Source organism: Leucoraja erinacea, chromosome 27 (assembly GCF_028641065.1).
Source record: "Leucoraja erinacea ecotype New England chromosome 27, Leri_hhj_1, whole genome shotgun sequence".
NCBI lineage: Eukaryota > Metazoa > Chordata > Chondrichthyes > Rajiformes > Rajidae > Leucoraja > Leucoraja erinaceus.
In genome coordinates, this window is record NC_073403.1 from 21,242,300 (window position 1) to 21,262,974 (window position 20,675).

A 20,675-nucleotide genomic window follows, 5' to 3' on the forward strand; every position below is an offset into this window, starting at 1 on the left:
CGCTGTGATGGAAGGCAAAAAAACTTATCTCTCCCCTGCACTCCCCATTCCCCTCCCGATGTCAGAGTCAAAGCCCCCGGCGGGCGACGGCAATTGTCCCGCGGCCATTAACGCCGCGCCGGGTGATGCAAGGCCGCGCTCCGGGTCTTGTTGTTAGAGCCCCCGGCGGGCACTAGCAAAGTCCCGCAGCCGTTGAAGCCACGCCGGGCGATGTCAGGCCCCGCTCCAGGTACTCCTCGACCCCGCGACTCGGGCGGGAGAAGTCGCCGTTGCGGAAGCCCTGAAAAGCGGTCTCCCAGCAGGGACCCGCAGGCTCCTGATATTACTGTCCACCGGACCTGCGGTAAGCCTCCGAATCTCCGAGGGTCGGGTCGCAGCAGCGCGCCACCACAGCTCCACCAACTCGGCCAGCTCCGTGATGGTGAATAGGTCCGCATCTCTGCGACTGCAGCCCCAGGTCATTCCTGCTGAAGGCCGCTCCACGTTGCAGCCCCAATGACAACGGAGACCCGACAGGGAAAAGGTCGGGTTCTCTGTGCAGGAGAAAGATTTTAAAAGTTTCCCCCACCCCCCCACACACACACACACCCCATCAAAAAAAAATAAAAACTACATTAAAACGGGACACAAAAAAAACAAAAAGACAGACGGACTGCAGAGGCCGCTGCGACGTGAGTCACGCCGCCCACCGGAATGATAAGATAATAACATTTAGTTCAAGGTAAAGCCAGCAAAGACCGGTCAAGGATAGTCCAATGATCACCAATGAGGTAGATAGTAGTTCGGCACTGCTCTCTGGTTGTGGTAGGATGATTCAATTGCCTGATAACAGCTGAGAAGAAACTTTTCCTGAATCTGGAGGTGTGCGTTTTCACACCCATACCTTTTGCCTGATGGAAGAGGGGAGAAGAGGGAGTGGCCAGGGTGTGACTCGTATAAGATACATGGAGCAGATCCAGTAGCGCCTACGGAAAGGAAAAAGCAGGATTACTGACAAAAGGTTTTTGACCCGAAACATTAACTGTTTCTCTTTCCGCATATGCAGCCTGACTTGCTGTGTGTTTCCAGCATTTTCTGTTTTATTTCAGATTTTGAGCGGCTGCAGCTTTATTGACATCAAACCTTTACTGTGTATTCAATCAAGCAGAAGACATGGGAGCGAAAGGCCATCTCTAACAAACATAGTTGTACAAATCCAGGCAAGTCCATGCTGTGAATCATCCAACTGAGATATTTGAATACTGCTGGGATGAAGTAATTATTGAATTGACTCAGTTGGCGAGAGATAGGCTTACTTCTGGTGATGATGGAGGTGGTGTTGTCCAAAAAGATTAGGGATGTCAGTAACCTTAATTATAGCCAGAGTGGTTTCTTAAACTAGTTTTTAAACTCCTAAATAATTGTTCCATTACCCATCTTACTTACCCATATTATTATTTTTTCTTTCCCAGAAAATTACATGATGGGTTGAGCATTGTCTGTCTTGTGGTATGCAATGATGTGTTGTGTCTTGTGAATGCATTGTTGCATTCTCATTGTTGCTGGTTCATAACCCTTGAACCGTTTACCATAGTACTTTACCAAAAGATTGCAAGGCAAGAAAACATGTCATAGAGTCGTACATGTGGAAACAGGCCCTTTGACCCAACATGCCCACACCAACTAACATGTCCCATCTACACTAGTCCCACCCGCCCTGCGTTTGGTCCATATCCATCCAAACCTGTCTTATCCATGTACCTGTCCAAATGTTTCTTAATGTTGAGATACTATCTGCCTCAACTACCTCCTCTGGCAGTCCGTTCCATACACCAACCACACTCTGTGTGACAAAGTTACCCCTCAGGTTCCTATTAAATCTTCCCCCCCCTCACATTAATCCTATGTCAGTAGTGGAAGACTTAGGATAACATAGTTAGCCATTAATTCAATTCCTATTTTACACAACAATATTGGATCCAATGTCCGTGCAGGAGATTAGGATGCTTATTTAGTTTGATCCTTTTAACTTCAGCTTGGGTGCCAAAAGCAGTTGTCAGCAAGAACTAATGAGTGTAGATTTTGATAGTCAGCTCGGTCTCTGAAAACAGGATATCTCGCTCTCAACTTCTGTATTATTCATGCGTGGAAGATTTTATTGATGTTGACATAACCATGTGGAAGAAAATGTTTTCTTTTAACCTACGTGAAATAATTTTGCGCACAAAGTTTAAAGCCAATGAGAGCTTTTTATGTGTAGGAAGGAACTGTAGATTCTGGTTTAAACCTTAGCCAGACAGCACCTCTGGAGAAGAGGGATAAGTGACGTATCGGGTCAAGGAAGGCCAGTTTCTCAACCCAAAACGGTCTCGACCCGAAACGTCACCAATCCCCTTTCTCCAGACATGCTGCAATGCCCGCTGAGTTACTTAAGCTTTTTTTTTGTCTATGTTTGATAGAATGGGTTTATTTAACTCCATTCTTACTGGAAAGGACAACAATGAAAATGCAGGAAACATTCATCGGGTCAGTCAGCATCTGGTTGATGGCCATTGATTCTAACTAAAATCCCGGCAACTACTGCACGATAAACAAGAAACCATTCTCTAAGAAATGCATAATCAGACCTCTACTATTGCAGCCCTCCTTTTGTTGGCACAGTGGAGTAGCATAGAGCTGTTGCCTCACAGCTCCTGAGACGCGGGTTCTATCTTGACCACAGGTGCTGTCTGTGTGGAGTTTGTACGTTGTCCCTGTGACCATGTAAGTTTTCTCTGGCTGCTCTGGTTTCCCCCCACATTCCAAAGTTGTGCAGGTTTGTAGATTACTGGTAACTGGCTTTTGTAAATTGCTCCTGGAGTGCAGGATGCAAAAGTTGGATGACATAGATGGGTTGGCATGGTCTCGGTGGGCCGAAGGGTCTGTTTTCACGCAATGCAGAGGTTTCAAGTGATCAACACTGGGACCCAAGTACATTGCTGCTACAAAGCTGTATGTGCCAGACAAACATCGACTTATAGGTAGCGTTGAGGTGCTACACATCATGCTAGTAAATGTAGTGCTCTCATAAAAATGTCCAATTCTACACCACATCATAAACCTACACACACATCTAGAGTAAGTAATCCGCAGAAACCATTACATTTACTATTGTGCTTGTTGCTAAAAGACACACAACATTTCCTTCCTGTTATTGCTGTCAAGTACTGAAACCAAAAGGGGGGTTTTATTCTCAAATGCTTGATGCGACCTAACTGCTGAATTATTGCCAAAGATGACGATTCCTTCTTTATGTAAACAGACCCAGTCTTTAATGACACCACTGGGCCCCTCTAAAACTTTAACGGGGTGAATAACTGGGGAAACGATTGTTAATCCTCCTGGGTGCTGACTAGTGAGAGAATCGGAAATCGCTTAAGGAAGTCTAGGTCTACTTCGTGCACTGGTTGAAATCCCCCACCCCTGCCTCTTTCTCCCCTGCTGAACTCACACTTAGCTGAGCGACTGCAAGGTTTCGAGAGCTGCATGATTTTCCATCTATCGGCAGCTGTTTCTGCCAGAATGAAACAGGTGGGACGTCTACCAGCACCAGGTTAATGGGGCCAGGCCATTAATATTTGCCGAGGCCACATCTTGCTATGTGCAAGCAGGAAATTAACTTACTTCAGTGGATACCCGCTGGAATGTTCAAATCAACCCTTTAGATTGTGAATTTTGATGCTGGGGACCTTAATAAGTGCTTGCACAGCCAAAGTACTGCAGCTGCAATCAAGTTTGCGTTGAAAGACGTTAGACCGAGTTCCCACGGTTTAAATCTGATAGTAGATAGCACAGGAAAGGTAAAAGTTAAGTGTAACGTACAGTAGTAATACAAGTGGGGCACTATATTAAAGCATTGTTGGCAGCACAGTGGTGCAGCTGGTAAAGCTGCTGTCTCACAGCACCAGAGACACAGGTTCGATCCTGACCTCGGGTGTTGACTGGCTGACAGACTGGGTTTCCTCCAGATGCTCCGTTTACCCCCAATTCACAAACTCGTGCAAATTTGTAGGTTAAATGGCACAGGTGTGTAGGTTGTTTGAGTTTAGTTTGGTTTAGTGTCACTGTGAAAAGCTTTTGTTGCGTGCTAACCAGTCAGCGGAAAGACAACAACACATGAATACAATCAAGCTATCCACAGTGTACATGATAAAGGGAGAAATGTTGCTGTCGGAGTAGAGATTTAAAAGAGTGGAGCGATTATAATGCGTGATTACAGATCCACTTCTGTGACCAGCACACGAAGAGTTGCCTGGGTTAGATATATATATATATGCCATTTATTGTCACTATACATGTACAGTGAAACTGAAAGCTGCTCGAACTCAGTGCATACATACACTTTAGCAAAAAAAAACAAGAAAAAGAAAAAAAACAAAAAACAGAAGGGATATGGGGGGGGGGGGGACATATATACATATATCATATATACATATATACAGATGGAAGTCCGTGTTGGGCGGTGTAGTCAGTGCATGTTGTGATTGAATTTATGGTAGATATAATTCTCGGAAAGCAACTATTCCTGAGTCTGTTTGTCCTGGATTTGATGCACCTATAGCGCCTTCCAGAGGGCAGCAGGTCGAACAGTCCAAACGCAGGATGGGAGCTGTCTTTGATGATCAGGGACTCGAAAGAGGGAGCACATATCGCCAATTCTGGCCTCCCTCCACTGGCTCCCGGTGCACTTTCGGGTTCATTTTAAGTTACAAAATCTCTGAATGGGCTCGCCCCGCCTTAACTCTCTGATCTGCTCCACCCATACACTCCTGCCATCCCTCAGGTCAGATGCTCCTGGAACCGAGGTCAGTCGGAGGCTCAGAGGGGATAGAGCCTTCTCTGTTGCTGCTCCGGCACTCTGGAACACCCTGCCGCTGCACATCAGACAGGCCCCCTCACTGTCCATCTTCAAATCCAGTGTTAAAACGCATTTGTACTCCCTGGCTTTTGACCATGCCTGAGGCTTTGCTTCTGTTTGTGGTGTTTTTGATGTTTCTTTATTTTACATGTCTTTTCCTACTATTTCTTTTGATTGTTATTTTTGGTGTGTATTAACTTTTTTGTCAATGATTAGTGATGTACAGCACTTTGTTGCAGCTATGTTTGTTTTTAAAGTGCTCTATAAATAAAATTATTATTATTATTATTATTATTATCTTCTTTGCCCTGCTAAGGCAGCGGGAGGTGTAGATGTCCATCAGGGAGGGGAGAGGGCAGCCAATGATCCTCTGCGCTGTCCTGGTTACCCTCTGAAGCCTCTCCCTGTCTGCCATGGTGCAGCTGCCATACCATGCGGTTGGCCGCCATCTTGGATTTTCAAGGTTTCAAGGCCAGTTTATTGTCACATGTACCAATTAAAGGACAGTGAAATTACAATTACCATACAGCCATTCTAAAGAAAAGCAACACATGACTACATAAAAGTTAGCGTAAACATCCACAACAGCGGATTCCCTACATTCCTCACAGTGATGGAAGGCAATAAAGTCGGTCTCCAGCAAAAGCCGCCAACTCCTCGATGTTAGACCGCAGTGCAGACGGTGATACGATACAGAAAAAAAAACGCATCTCTGTCGAGGTAAGAGATTAGAAAAAGTTTCCCCCAACTCCCCCACCCCCCACATAAAACAAGCTAAATATGCATCACGGTGGAGCAGCAGTAGAGTTGCTGCCTTCCAGCGAATGCAGCGCCAGAGACCCGGGTTCAATCCCGATTACAGGTTCAATCTGTACGGAGTTTGTACGGTCTCCCCGTGACCTGCGTGGGTTTTCTCCGAGATCTTCGGTTTCCTCCCACACTCCAAAGACGGACAGGTTTGTGGGTTAATTGGCGAACAGGTTTGTGGGTTAATTGGCTTGTTAAATTTAAAAATGTGGGTGTAGGATGGTGTTAATGTGTTAACACATACAAACAAACAACAAAAAAGGAAGGGACAGACAGACTGTTCCTATGGTGTGGATGTGAAGGTTCAATAACACAGAACTAGTGTAAACGGGTGATTGATCATTGGCGTGGATAGTGGGCCAAAGGGTCTATTTCCATACTGTATCTTTCAATCAATCAATGAAACAATTCCCCTTGTGAAATTATGTTTACATATTCAAATAATACTTCGAATGGTCTTCCGGGCATAGTGCTGAAGTTTTGCTATTTGTTGACTCATTTAGTACACAAATAAGGTTTGTATTCCAAATGGAACCAGTTTGGCTGGAAAGAGGAAATAACAATCTATTTGCAATAACTGGCAAATAACGTTTAAGATACCTGTTCTGCCACAGGGGAAATTCTTTGTTCGGCTTGTTAAAAGCACCTATCATTACTTTGCTATAAAAGTTTATTGTTCCCCCCAAATATACAAATAAATTGTTCCCAAATTTACAACTGGTTGCCTTGCAGATACCAGTCTGCTTTGAACATATGGTCTGTCAAAGGAATGCAAACATTTCTACATCTGATTACTGGGAGGAAATTGTGGTAATAAAACAGACTGCTTGGTTCAGAATAGCAGAGTGAACTGGTGAGTTCACTTCACCAAACATCACTTTTTGTTCCCATGAGTTGGAAAGGATGCACTATTCAAAGGCAGTTGAGACAGATGCAAACACAATCAGAATACTTCAGCATGTGATTTCACTAATAACATTACACGGGGGGGCATGGTGGCGCAGCGGTAGAGTTGCTGCCTTACGGAGCCAGCTTGTTTGGTTGTTTCTATCTTTTTTCTAAATGAAACGAGAAAACAAATTTGACTTCTATGGTCATTTGTCAACAGTTTCACAACAAAAGTATGGATCCATCTACAACTTCAAATACGTCAACCATCCATAATTATTTTGTTGTTATGTTGTAGGGAAAGTCTTCTTTGTCCCTTGCTTTTCATAAGATTTCACATTGAGTGTAGGATTGGGGTAGGGTTGGAAGAATGGTTCAGGGAATCTCCTATATTGGAGTGGAGAGGAGCTAATCCGTAATTAAGGAGAGTTGCAGTGTTCTAATTTTGTTATTAGTTACTTTGGTGCTTTTTTTGTAGACAAAAAGGTGTTGGTGCGCACATTTGACAAACATATGTGTCACGTGACCAGAAAACAAAGTAATGGCAACACAGTGGCACAGCTGGTAGATGAACTGCCTCACAGCGCCAGAGACCCAGGTTTGGTCCTGGCCATGGATGCTGTCTATGTGGAGTTTGCATGGTCTCCCTGTGAACATGTGGGTTTCCTTTGGTTGCTCCGGTTTCCCCCTACATCCCAAAGACGTGTGGGCTCGTAAGTTAATTGGTTGCTGTAAATTGCCCCACACGTATAGGCGTGTGGAGGAATCTGGAGAGGAATTAATAACATAATGGAGAGAGTAAAGTTAGATTAGATCAGCGTAAAATTTGTGTAAATGGACTCAGTTTCCATGCCATATGAATCTAGAATTTATGGACATTTTAACTGTTTAGAGGTGCTGGTCTGCCATACCAGTGCCATACCAGTGCATAATGTCACCCAAAAAAGTATTGGGTTCATTGCTCTGTGGAACTAAATCCTAGGGAATACCAACCATAATATTAACATTAGAATATAATGGTGTCACTATGATGCTGAGCAAACACCAATCAGTAGTAACAATTATTTGAAGAAAGAACTTAGATTTATTACATTACATACCATCGTTTATAATCTTGGGTGCGTTAAAGTGTTCTTCAGCTAACGTGCTGCATTCCAATGTTGGAGGGGACATGGAGAGCAATAATGACATGCTTGGCACATTCATGATGTTGGTGCTAACTATTAGTCTGGACATTGGGGGAAATTTCACTACTCTTTGAATTATTGCCTAATGTTATGGGGTTTGTAAGTCTTGGAAATGCAGAAGTAGCTTTGGGTTAAAGTTTGACATATACCTTTAATAGGGCAGTGGTTCCTCTGAAATGAATAGAAGCGTTGCTCTTGATTACAAGGCTCAAGGCTCTGAGCTTAATTATAGATCTTCACATCGCTTGTTCTCACGGCTGCCTCTCAAAGAATGCACAGGCAGGAAGGGGGATACAAAAAAATGGTGGACACTGCCCAGCCCATCATGAGTAGTGACATCCCCACCATCAAAGGGATCTGTAGGAGGTACTGTCTCTAAAAAGGCAGCCAGTATATTCAGGGATCCACGCTACCCAGTGGAACACTCGCATTTAATTCCCAACCATCAGGAAGAAAGCATTGGAGTCTGAAAATCATGACAGGAACAGCTTCTTCCCAACAACCATCAGGCTCTTCTTCTTTTTTTTTTGTTTTTGTTTATTTTATTAGAAGTTAATACAGTACAAAACAGTATAGTGGAACCTAATTTTAGGTGTCAACTATGTCATACCGTAATCCATTCTATGTACAATCTCTAGTTTTATGTTTTGAGAAGGAAGTAAGCAAGACAAGAAAAAGAAACCAATAGAAAGGGGAAAAAGAGGAAAAATAGATGGTAGAGAATAGAAAAACGTGAAGTGTGTATATAAAAAAAAAGAAAAAGTGGAAAGTAGAGAAGGAGAGAAGGCCCCTTAAAAGAGAAATTTTCAAATCTTTATTCGGAGTTGTAGATCTATCCACGGCATGAACTGAAATCAGCAATCTTTACTGTACCGCTGCATCACATGATTCCAAAAAAGTCGATGAAAGGAGACCAACTCTTTAAGAATTGGTCATATTTATCTATTAGTCGGAGTCTCATTTCTTCAAGGTGTGCTATGTCCATCATATTCCTAATCCACATTTTAACAGTTGGTATGGTTGTATTTTTCCAGAATTTAAGTATCAATTTCTTTCCAGTTATTAACCCATAATTAAAAAAAACGTTTTGGTCTTTATTTAAATTGATATCTTCTACTATTATTCCAAATATAATCCATTCCGTTTTAGGTTCTATTCTTCTTCTTCTTGCGTACGGCGTGCACAGACTAAAGTTGCAGGTCAACTTGTTCTATTTGATCTTGTTTGTGCAATTCGGGTTGATTGTATTAGTCGAAACAGGGCAGACCACATGAAGGTTGCAATCTCCCACCCCATCATGCTGTTGAACACTACCAACTCCAACCAAACTCCGAATTGTGAACTGCCTTGCACTACGGACTTTGGGCCTTGTTTTGTTTTGCACTATGTTGAGTGTTTTTTATTTGTTTAACTTTTTTCTTTGTTTATTATATTATTTATTGAGGACTGTATTTACAATCCTGTTATGCTGCTGCAAGTAAGAGTTTCATTGTTCCATTTCAGAACATATGACAATAAAACACTCTTGGCATAATACAATTTTCATATTTGTTCGGTAATGATACGACCTTTAAGGGCCTGTCCCACCAGCATGCGATTGCGTGGCGAGCGCGACCAAACGTGGTGGCTTGAGGCGTACGGCCTCGCGGGGCCGGTCCCACTTCCAACCGCGGAGCCATCTGGAGTTGTGCGGGCTGGTCCCGACATCATACTCACCAATCAGCAGGGCAGGAGGTGTGCGGCGGGCGGTTACGTCATCATGGCATCGGGCGGTTACGTCATCATGCAATGGCAAACCGGGCGGTGACGCCATCGTGCAACGCCACGCGCTAGTCATACGCCGACAAGACGCTGCGTACGGCGTCAAGACGCTGAATACGTCCGTCGAGGTGCTGCGTGCGGCCTCAATGCAGCTGCGGGCCGATAGGCCGTTGCCGCGCGGATATTTTGGACAGTGTCAGTTTCTCGGAGCCCAGCGCGATGTCGGGACCAGCCCCGCACAACTCCATATGGCTCCAGCGATCGAAGTGGGACCGTATGGCTCAAGCGACCACGTTAGGTCGCGCTCGCCGCATGCAGTCGCATGCTGGTGGGACAGGCCCTTTAGTTTGTCCAAAGAGCCTGAAGAAGGGTCTCGACCCGAAACATCACCCATTCCTTCTCTCCAGAGATGCTTCCTGTCCCGCTGAGTTACTCCAGCTTTTTGTTTCTATCTTCAGTTTAAACCAGTATCTGCAGTTCCTTCCTACATCTTTAGTTTATATTCAGAGTTGACAGCTTCAAAATAGAGAACTATTGTACCTCATCCATCTACACTGAGTTATCACCATCTGTCAAAGAAGGAAGACTCTTGTATCCTGGGATCTGATGGAGCAGATCCTGAATGAGCCACTGGTGAGGAAATAGGATAAGGCCTGTAATGAGATGATGGATGGCATTTCATCTTGCCAAACGTTGTCCTGGAAGAGGAAGGTAGCCGGTTAACTATCTGGGAGAAAATGACTTCCTCCTGGAAACTAGGGGGACGCTTCAGTATCAATTGGGAAATGGTTGTGGTTCCTGATGTAGTAGCCTGCCCAAAGTGCTGAAATTACACAGCTAGAAGTCAATCCTCTTAAAATATGTTAAGAGCATAAAGACTTGGAAATAGTGTGGATGTTAATGTGTGTTTATTGTTGTTTTATTGTATGGTATTATATGTATGACTGCTGCAATTTCGTTCAGACTTCGGTCTGAATGACAATAAAAGGCTATCTATCTATCTATCTATCATATGAGCCCTTATTGCAGATTTAAAAAAAACCCAAAAAAGACGAATTTCAATGAGAGCGACAGAGGAAAAGGTGGATTTGACTATTTACATTCAATGCTTTCATACCAAATGTAGCAAGAAATTTAGACTTTAGACGCAGTGTAGAAATGGGCTCTTTGGCCCACTAAGACCACGCTGACCAGTGATCACCCTGCACAATCGCACTATCATACACATTAGGGACAATTTATATATTTTTTACTGAAACCAATTAACCTACAAACGTATACGTCTTTATAGTGTTGGAGGAAACCGGAGCATCCTTACAGACATCACCCGTAGTCAAGATTGAACCCTGGTCTCAATCATAGTTTGTGAATATTGGCTCAGTGAGAGAAGGTTTGACTGAAGAACAACTACACTGACTTAATTCAGCATGTTTATGTGTTACCTTTGACTGTGAGGGTGGCTGTGCATTCTGTATCTATACATAGATTGCATGTCTTTGTATCTGTCACTTTGAATACACAATTAGTAACACACTTCCTGCCGATAACATGTTTTAAAGTTTGCATACTAGATATACAAATAACTCAGTTGAATGCATTAGCTTACTTAGTGTAATTTGTTCATAAGTTGACAAGACATAAGAGCAGGACTAGACCGTTTGGTCCATCGAGTCTACTCCGTCATTCAATCATGACTGATCTATCTTTCCCTCTCAACCCCATTCTTCTGCCTTCTCCCTGTAATCTTTGACACTCTTACTAATCAAGAACCTGTCAACCCCAGTTTAAAAATACCCAGTGATTTATCCTCCAATAGCCACCAGTGACAATGAATTCCACAGATTCACCACCCTCCAACTAAAGAAATTCCTCCTCATCTCCTTTCTAAAGGTCTGCCCTTTTATTCCAAGGCTCTACCCTCTGGTCCTAGACCCTCCCACAAGCGGAAACATCATCTCCACATCCACTCCATCCAGGCCTTGCACGATTTTGTAAGTTTCGATGAAGTCACCCCTCATCCTTCTAAATGCCAGTGAGTTTAGAAGGCTCAGAACTGCCAAAGATTGATCAGAGGTTAACCCAATCATCCCTGGGATCATTCTCCCAGGATCATTGTGCCAAAACAGTTGATTTTATCCCAAGATGTTATGTCTACCAGGGAAGGGTTGATGCTTTTGAAGCATCCGAGTGTCTCGGGCGTCCATTGTATATTTTGAGAGCCCGAAGCATTGGGTTGGCTGCCTTGGCTCAAATAATTAATTATACAAAGTAACTTAGCCATTGACGACATTTCAGGCAGTGTTTTATATCAATAAAATATTCCCCTCTGGTTCTTTTGTCCATTGTCATGAATAATATCCTCTGGTTACTGGTTTCCTGTCAGTGCAAAGAGTTCAGTGAAGTTCAAAACAGTTATGTGATGAGTTTAACATGTTTTGAGGAAGTTGATGCAACATCCAATAATTAAGGACAAGCTAAGACACTAACAGTTTTTAAAAAAACTGGACTTGAAGCGTACAATAAGATGCCAAAAAAGTATCGACTCTTGTGTACAGACTCAGTGTGGTCTACTACCTTACACTCTTATACCTAGTATGATTGTGCCTACAGCATAGAAGGATTGCCATTGAATTGTATGCAAAAACAAAAAATCCATTGTACTTTGGTAGACGTGACAATAAAGAACCATTGAACAGGCAGTGTACAAAATCTAGCTTCATTACCTTACACAGATTTCTGGCCTGTTGCAATCGTGTGTTTAATTGCCAAAGTTCTGATGATGGAACAATGACATTCTAACTTGCAGCAGAATAACAGGCCTGTATCCACAATACACATAGATAATGTATAATAATCAAAAATTCACTAAACTAATAATCCCCAAATGAGTGCTTAAAACAAACCTTGTGTAATCAAAGACACTGTATAGTTCATAGATGATGTTATTGTTGTGTTCAGAACCCGATGGTTGGGGGAAGAAGCCATTCTTGAACCTGATGGTCTAGATTTTCAGACTCCTGTACCTTCTTCCCAATAGTAGGAGTGAAATGAGAGCATGGCCAGTGTAGTGTCGGTCTTTGATGATACTGGGTGCCATTTTGAGGCATTGTCTTCCATGCATCTTATACAACATCCTGGAGAACATTTCTCCGCATTCACTTTCAGTTTTCTAACAAATTGCTCTGCGATATTTTTCATGTACAGCATGCCAATATTTTATAACATTCTTCTCCCCTGTATCACTTCCTTATTTGTACCAAAATATATTTAAGCCTTCAAAGGCAGATTTTTTAAATAATGATCAGATACTAGTCCTGTTTGTGTTTTGGAAAATAAACAAGAATGATTGAATAAAGCTCTTGTCGAAGGATTACTCAAGGATAATAAAAATAATAAAAATAAACAAACCTTTTGCCAGTAACTTCAATAACTTGTTAGTTGAAATTTATAAAGCACTCTAATTAATTAAATAACTCAAGTTACAGACATTGAAGTAAACTGTTAAATTCTTTGGTTTGAATCGTTTTCTGCTTGTGGTCATGGGCCCTGTTTAAGGTTCCATCTAGTGTACTGATGATTTTGTTATTTTCTGTCTTGTACCATTATCTTTTGCTGAACTGCTGGCCGACTGCCAGGTTGTTGCAGTATAAATTATCGGACTGCATTGCAGTAGGTATGTCCTCTCCCTGATGTTCCAGTAACACTCCTGCCCTCAGAGATTCCCCCGTCAATATTTCATGTCACTTCAACAAGGACCTAGGCAATTTCACTATGTAGCAGGAACGGGAAGCAAAATGTAGTCTGGAGCATGCTAAAAAATCTAATGTATTTTTTTAGCACCATCAATATCTCGGAGCCCGGGCAAATGTCGAGGTAATCGGAGTGTTTGCAACTTCAGCTTTAACTCTGCTTTGAGCCTCACAATAAAATCATAAAAAGACGCCTTTTATCTCAGTCAAGAAAGAATGTAGACTATTGATCAAAAGGACTCCACGCTGTTGTAGCCAAACACCTAAGTCCTCAGGCAATTGGTCTTCGTTTACAGGTTTGCGATTCTCCTCAAATAGTGCATACTGGATGAGAAAAAATACTGGCAGTCTAATTCGACTATCCTTAAATGTGGCTTGGTACTGTACGAGGGAATATGTTGAGCTGGCCTATTGCTTGAACTGGCCAGGAATAGCTGCGGTAAAAGTTCCACTGCAAATCAGTTTTGTTTGCCAGCAATGAGGGTCAAGAGCCTTTGTTCCAACAGCTTTTCATTCTAGTTTACAAAGCACTCAGGATGTGACTCAGCATCACTATGGCTCACACCCCACACCACTCCTGCACCGGCCCAGTGAAAGTATTTCCAGTGCTCTGTTTTCACCTCTGGTCTTTCTGAGCACTTTCTGAAATGCAGAATAGATGATTTGAATTTGTGGCACACTTATTACCACTTTGACACTTTCTGACACATTTTACAGCCATTTGTTTGTGTATTCACTGCAGCAGTTAATCTGCACAAGGTCACCCCCTGACTACTATGGTAATAGTAGACAGACACAAAAACCTGGAGTAACTCAGCGGGTCAGGCAGCATCTCTGGAGAAAAGGAATAGGTGACGTTTCGGGTCGAGACCCTTCTTCAGAATACATCAGCTTTTTGTGTCTATCTTTGGTTTAAACCAGCATCTGCAGTTCCTCCCTACACTATGATAGGGAGGAATTAAAGAGGAAGACTGTACTTCTGACTGTGCCCGAGTGAATTTCTCAGTTCCTAAGAGGAAGATCACACATGTAACTATAAAGTACTACCACAAAATGGTTAATAATAGGGAAATCATTTTTATATCTCTCAGAAAACATGCAGTATGTTCATCAGCTTTGCATGGTATGGAACTTTAAAATATGCTTGTTTTTTTGTTTTACGGTCTGCTGTGATTTATTTACCACAAACCTGCACATGGTTTTGCTCATGATGTGTCAGTTCTAAAATGAATCAAACGCTGACACATTCATTCCATACCTGCTTTTATTCTTCCACAGCCAATTCCTCTTGATGCCTGGCCTCTCACGTTGCCTGGTACAGGATGATCTGGCTGTGTAATCCAGTGTCACACCTTCCAAAAGTCCTGAAATGCCTGTTAATAATTCCAAATGTAATTTAAAAAAAGAATGATTGTTTAACAGTTACTGAGAAATACCTAATAGCAAATCATAATGATTCAACAAATGGGCGGCATGGTGGCACAGCGGGAAAGTTGTTGCTTTACAGCGTCAGAGACCCAGGAATGATCATGACCACAGAGTTTGTACATTTTCCCTGTGACCGCGTGCGTTTTCTCCGGGTGCTCTGGCTTCCTCCAACCTCAAAGACAGACCGGTTTGTAGGTTAATTGGCTTTGGTAAAGATTGTAAATTGCCGCTAGTTTTTAAGATGATCGGCGCGGACTCGGTGAGCCAAGGTACCTGTTTTCGCATCGTATCTCCAAACTAAACAGTGCAAAGTTTTTAAACTATGATTTTTCAATTGGAACTGCAGTATGTATGGCTTAGTGTGTAGGAAGGAACTGTAGCATACCTCTGGTTTCCCTCACCCGACTCTCAGTCTGAAGAAGGGTTGTGACCCGAAACGTCATCTAATTCATTTCTCCAGAGATGCTGCCTGAACCGTGGAGTCAGTCCAGCATTTTGTGTCAGTGTATATCTCAGCACAGGTATCATCAACTTTCTGTAACTTTAAGCTTTTGTATCTTATCTTTACAGTATTAAACCATCGATGTTGGTTTACACTATTGAAAAGGGCTGAGAATATTTTGAGGCCTCGGGAATATTTTTGTGCAAACTACATGAATGCCTGATCCTATCAGTTACCTTGATAACATGAATCAATAAAGATGATGAATCCACAACAAAGAAAAAAGCCATAACAACTTACCCTAGACCCAACCTCTTTCTTCCTGGACTAACTCTGATCTAAGCTTGTTGGATATCATGCTGATCTAATCTCCTCCACTCTCTTGTTACTCCCTGCATATTTCAAATACCTCCATGTCCTCTCCCAAAGCCTGCATCTCTGCACCACTGAATAGGCCCTGACTCATTAAGTTAGGTAAGCTTGTAATGATATGAAAATCTTATATTTCCATGGAGAGCAAACTAACTCAGTAGAAATGTGATGCTAATCCTTTAACCAGGAGTCCAAAGCACATTTATCAAATACGGATAACCTCTGGTGTCAATGATATCCCAGATGTACTGTAACTATTGTGTAGCAAATGCATATCATAGAAATGATGCTAGTTTTCTCTTAACATCGTACTTGCATCTTCTGAATGAAAAATAATTGGAAGATCATTCCTCAAACCCATAGTTTCTTGGCATTTGTGCCTGAAACAAGTGCATTTGAAGACTATTAATGAGTCATCAACATAGCTAATGACAAGCCAATGCCTGATGCTTAAACAGTGTTGGAATGGATTGAACAGCTCTTGTGAGAATTTAAAACCTTGTTCAAATTAAAATTCCCATTACTTTCATTAATCATATTGCTGGTGATATTTTTGCATTAACTGAAATTGTAAAATAACAACTACATTAAAGTTAAATATTTGCAATCAGTAAGTGCCAAAACAGAAATAAATTGTTAAATATTTTGTATCATTCACCATGGTTTATTAATCCCAGTGGGACAAGATTTAAAAAATACTTCATGACTGTTAAGTTCATTGTGATGTCCTAAGTGTGAAAGATTTTCAGTAAGAGCTCAACTTAGCCTGTTAGTTAAATGGAATTTAACATTTACTTTCCAGTAGAAGATGGACACAAAAAGCTGGAGTAACTCAGCGGGACAGGCAGCATCTCTGAAGAGAAGGAATGGGTGACGTTTTGGGTCGAGACCCTTCTTCAGACCCGAAAGGTCACCGATTCCTTCCCTCCAGAGATGCTGCATGTCCCGCTGAGTTACTGCAGCTTTTTGTGTCTATCTTTGATTTAAACCAGCATCCGCAGTTCCTTCATTTACTTTCCAATAATTTCCTCAGATTTTTAGGCTCAAGCAAAATATCATTGTAATTTTGAATTAGACAAATTCCACATATAACATGGAGGATAGGAGCAAAGAGGCTCCCTGCATTCTGTTTTTCAGTCTGCACAATTCAAATCCCAGTGTTTAGTTTTAAATTCTCTATTCAGAGTCTCTGTCTGCACTTGCTTGTCATATTTAATCTCAATCAACATTCACCACCATTGACTATAACAATAGCTGCAGCCAGCGAATAGAGCAAGATAGACAAAAGGATGTTTTAGTCACTAGCAGCATTCGTTTATCCAATGCACTCCTAGGATCTTCTTAGCACCTGAAAGGGCGAGTTAAAAAGCTGGAGCCACAGACCTTTGAAGATCTTATCTTACAATGGGCAAGGTCCACACAGGGCACAAGCTCCTTACATATGAGAATGCAGTGAGTGAAAGAAAGCAGACAAGTCCACTACGATATGATACGATACGATCAAACTTTATTTACCCCAGGAGGGAAATTAATCTGCCAACAGTGACAAAAAGAGAAGATACATGAAACATGAAATTAAGTTATTGTAGAGAGAAGGAAACAAAGGAGGACCTGGCATGGGGGGCAGCCGCGAATTATGGGGGACAACAAATGGAATGTGTTAAAAATGGTTTGTGTAAAATGGAATACTATGCAACTCTGTCAGTGCCCTTTATATCACGACTTATTGCATACCTTGGGTATGCAAAACAAAGAATTTCACTGTGTCTTGTCACATGTGAGAATAAAATATCATTCTTTCTTTTACATCACACAGAACAGTCCAAAGTTGTGGCAATTTACCAAGGTTCATAACATTGGAGCAATCATAGTTGTGAAATTATCAACGTGTTATGGCAAAATAATATTGTAATCTAATGCATTGAATGATCTGAATTTTAAATTTAGGTCTTTTACACTAATCGTGACCACAAAAATATACCTAAAGAATGTTTAGAACATGGAAACGTACTGCACAAAAGTAAAAGCCCTTGTACCCACAATGTCTGTTCCAAACAATGATGCCTAGTTAAACTAATCTCATCTGCCTGCACATAATAATAATAATAATAAATTTTATATTTTGGGCGCCTTTCAGAAATCTCAAGGACACCTTACAGAGATTAACAGGAATAAAAAACATATAATCAGAATAAAATAAATAATAAAGACATTACAGAAACACAAATTAAAAACAGAATTCAGTCCAAAAACAAAAAAAATCAAAAACACAATGTGAAAAGAGAGCAGCGGCAGCTAAAGCTCGCCAGCGTCCACTCTCCCTTCCGACAGCCATCTTGGACAAAGACTAACAGGATTACTTACAGACAAAAAAAATCATCCCCCCACAATGGATACCACTGTGGGGGAAGGCACAATGTCCAGTCCCCAACCCCAAGTTCACCCAAAGTCAGGCCTATTGAGGCCACCGCAATTGCCTCTACGGAGGCCCGATGTTCCTGGCCGTTCTCACCGGGTGATCTTGCCCCGGCGTCGGGAGAGTCCTCTCAGCGGCTGGGCCACCTGGAATGGCCGCTTCCTAGCTGGAGACCGCGACTCCCGAAGCCGACAAGGCTGCGCCGGCCTGGAGCTCCCAGGCTCCCGATGTTGAAATCGGCGCCGCCCGCTCTGCTCCGCAGACCCGCAGCCCGGAGGTGTCGAACACGGCGGACACAGCTCACCGGAGCTCCAGCGCGTCGATCCAGCGCGGCGACCCAGGCAAGGCATCGCCTGCTCTGCTCCGCGACAGCACCCCAGCGCTGCGCCGCCACCGAGGCCGAGGTGCTGGGCGGTCTCCGCCAGGAAACGGCGCTCCAAGCCCGCTGGTAGGCCATGAGGACGGGTCGATGGGCAGCCTGGAGAAAAAGCTGCCTCACCGACCAGGTAGGGACCTAGGAATAAAATTGCCCCCTACCCCTCACATTAAAAAGTCCATTTCTCCAACGGACAAAGCACAGGACTTACTAAAAACTTTTTTAAAAAAGCAAAGTAAACGGTCGGCTGATGGTTAGCAGCCGCTCCCCAAGATGGCTCCTCCTCTTGCACATGATCCTCTCCATTCCATTTATATCCATATGTCTATCGAAAAGACTCTTAGCACCGCCACACCTGGAAGCACATTCAAAGCCATTCTCTGTGCAAATAATTTGCCCTGCACATACCCCTTTCATCTTAAAGCAATGTCCTTTCCTCTTTGACATTTCCACCCTGTTAAAAAGGTTCTGACTGTCTATCTTATCTATGGCTCTCATAATTTTATATTCTTCTATCAGGTCTCCCTTTCTAACCTCCGGCGTTCCAAAGTAAACAATTCAGGCCTAACCAACATCTCCTTATGGCTATTACCTTCTAACCAAGACAACATTCTGGTAGACACAAAAAGCTGGAGTAACTCAACGGGTCAGAGAACTTCCCTGGAGAAAAGGAATAGGTGACGTTTTAGGTCGAGACCCTTCTGAAGATCTGAAGAAGAGTCTCGACCGGAAACATCTCCTATTCCCTTTCTCCCGAGATGCTGCCTGAACCGCTGAGTTAATGCAGCTTTTTATGCCTCTTTGGTTTAAAACAGCATCTACAGTTCCTTCCGACACAACATTCTGGTAAACTTCTCCTGAACCCTCTCCATATTTTTGAAACAAATGAATCATTTGTTGAATAATCTGTAACTTCACCATCAATGATCACAAACCTAAATGGCATTAAACCAAGGTTCGAAATCAAAATACTACAGATGCGGGAATTTGGAAATAAGACTAGAAAATGCTTTAAATACTCAGGCCAGGTGGCATCTATGGAGTAACTAAGTTAATGAATCAGGGTGATGAACTTTCATTATAATCTAACCTGAAATTATTTTCAGGATGATGATGATAGTAATGTGCTCATAATTTTATGTTTGATCCACAGAGGAAAGCAGCAGCACTCAGCTAAAATCCAATTAAGCCAGTTTTGACTCACATGGATAAATGCCTTCCCCTTCCAGCGTGCTCATTGTTGTGGAGAGAGAGCAGCATAATAGTGCAAGGCATGGCAGCATGAACAAACTCCGCATGGGGACAGATTGTGTTCCACACAACAAGGTTATTTACGCACAAATAAAACCCCAACTTATGGTGAGTGCACACGTGTCATTCAAGGCACACTCTCGTCCCAGATACATTCTTTCTTTCTAATTTGTGCAAAATGTCCCTGACTAACTTTCCATTTAAATGTATTCATTGGTTGGAAGCTCCTGTGCTGTTGCCATGGACAAGGTTGAATGTGCCAACCCCTGTCTGTGATTTATAGAATCATTCCAGTCTCAGTCACCATTCACAGTTACATCTTAACTTGCCAAATCAAACTACCCCTCCTATTCTGTAAGTTAACAAGGTTGGAGATTCATTTCTACCAATTTTCACCAATTATTTTGAATGAGATTGTCACTCTTAGTGATTTTATTTGTTTGCAAAACACGTCTGTAAAGAGTCGCCATGTATAAGGTGCTGACATTTAAAGTATTTAACCATTCATTCTCTCTCCCTTCTCCCTTCTCCCTCCCCTCCCCCCCCTCCCCCCCTCCCCCTCCCATATCTGATCTTTATTTCACATTTAAAAACTGGTTTGACATGGGTCTCACTCTTCTAATTTAAACACATTCAGTTAACAGTCCTAGATGCTGCCAAATGCTTTTTAATCTGTTCAGGCAAGGTAATAAACTGTTCTTTGTCATGGACACAAGGGCTGCAGATGGCTTGACTAGCATGCTGTGCTCTTTAGATGCCTTTTTGACAGTTGCTTGGCTTGTAACCACCAAGGGAAAGACTATAGATGTGTTATTTGGCATGTTTTAAATGATTATACCTGGACAGGTCAGCCTGTAGCAATACAATAGATATAGCATAGGTCAGTTAGTTGCCATGAGACTAAAAGGACGTACCATTAGAAAGGAGATGGAGGAATTTCTGTAGTCAGAGGCTGGTGAATCTGTGGAATTCATTGCCACAGACAGCCATGGAGGCCAAATCAATGGGTAATTTTAAAGCAGAGATTGACAGGCTCTTGATTAATACGGGTGTCAAAGGTTATGGGGAAAAGGCAGGATCATAGGGTTGAGAGGGAAGATAGATCAGCCATGATTGAATGGC

The 20,675-nt window shown here is 42.4% G+C and overlaps 1 long non-coding RNA gene across 1 annotated transcript; it reads right to left on the minus strand.

Annotated features, from left to right (window-relative positions):
- Positions 1-579: 579 nt before the first annotated feature.
- On the minus strand, positions 580-16,045 carry LOC129710343 (uncharacterized). Its single transcript, XR_008725663.1, has 3 exons — positions 15,082-16,045; positions 14,527-14,641; positions 580-965 (listed from the first exon to the last, which is right to left on the minus strand). It is a non-coding gene; the product is annotated as an uncharacterized LOC129710343 (long non-coding RNA).
- Positions 16,046-20,675: the final 4,630 nt, after the last annotated feature.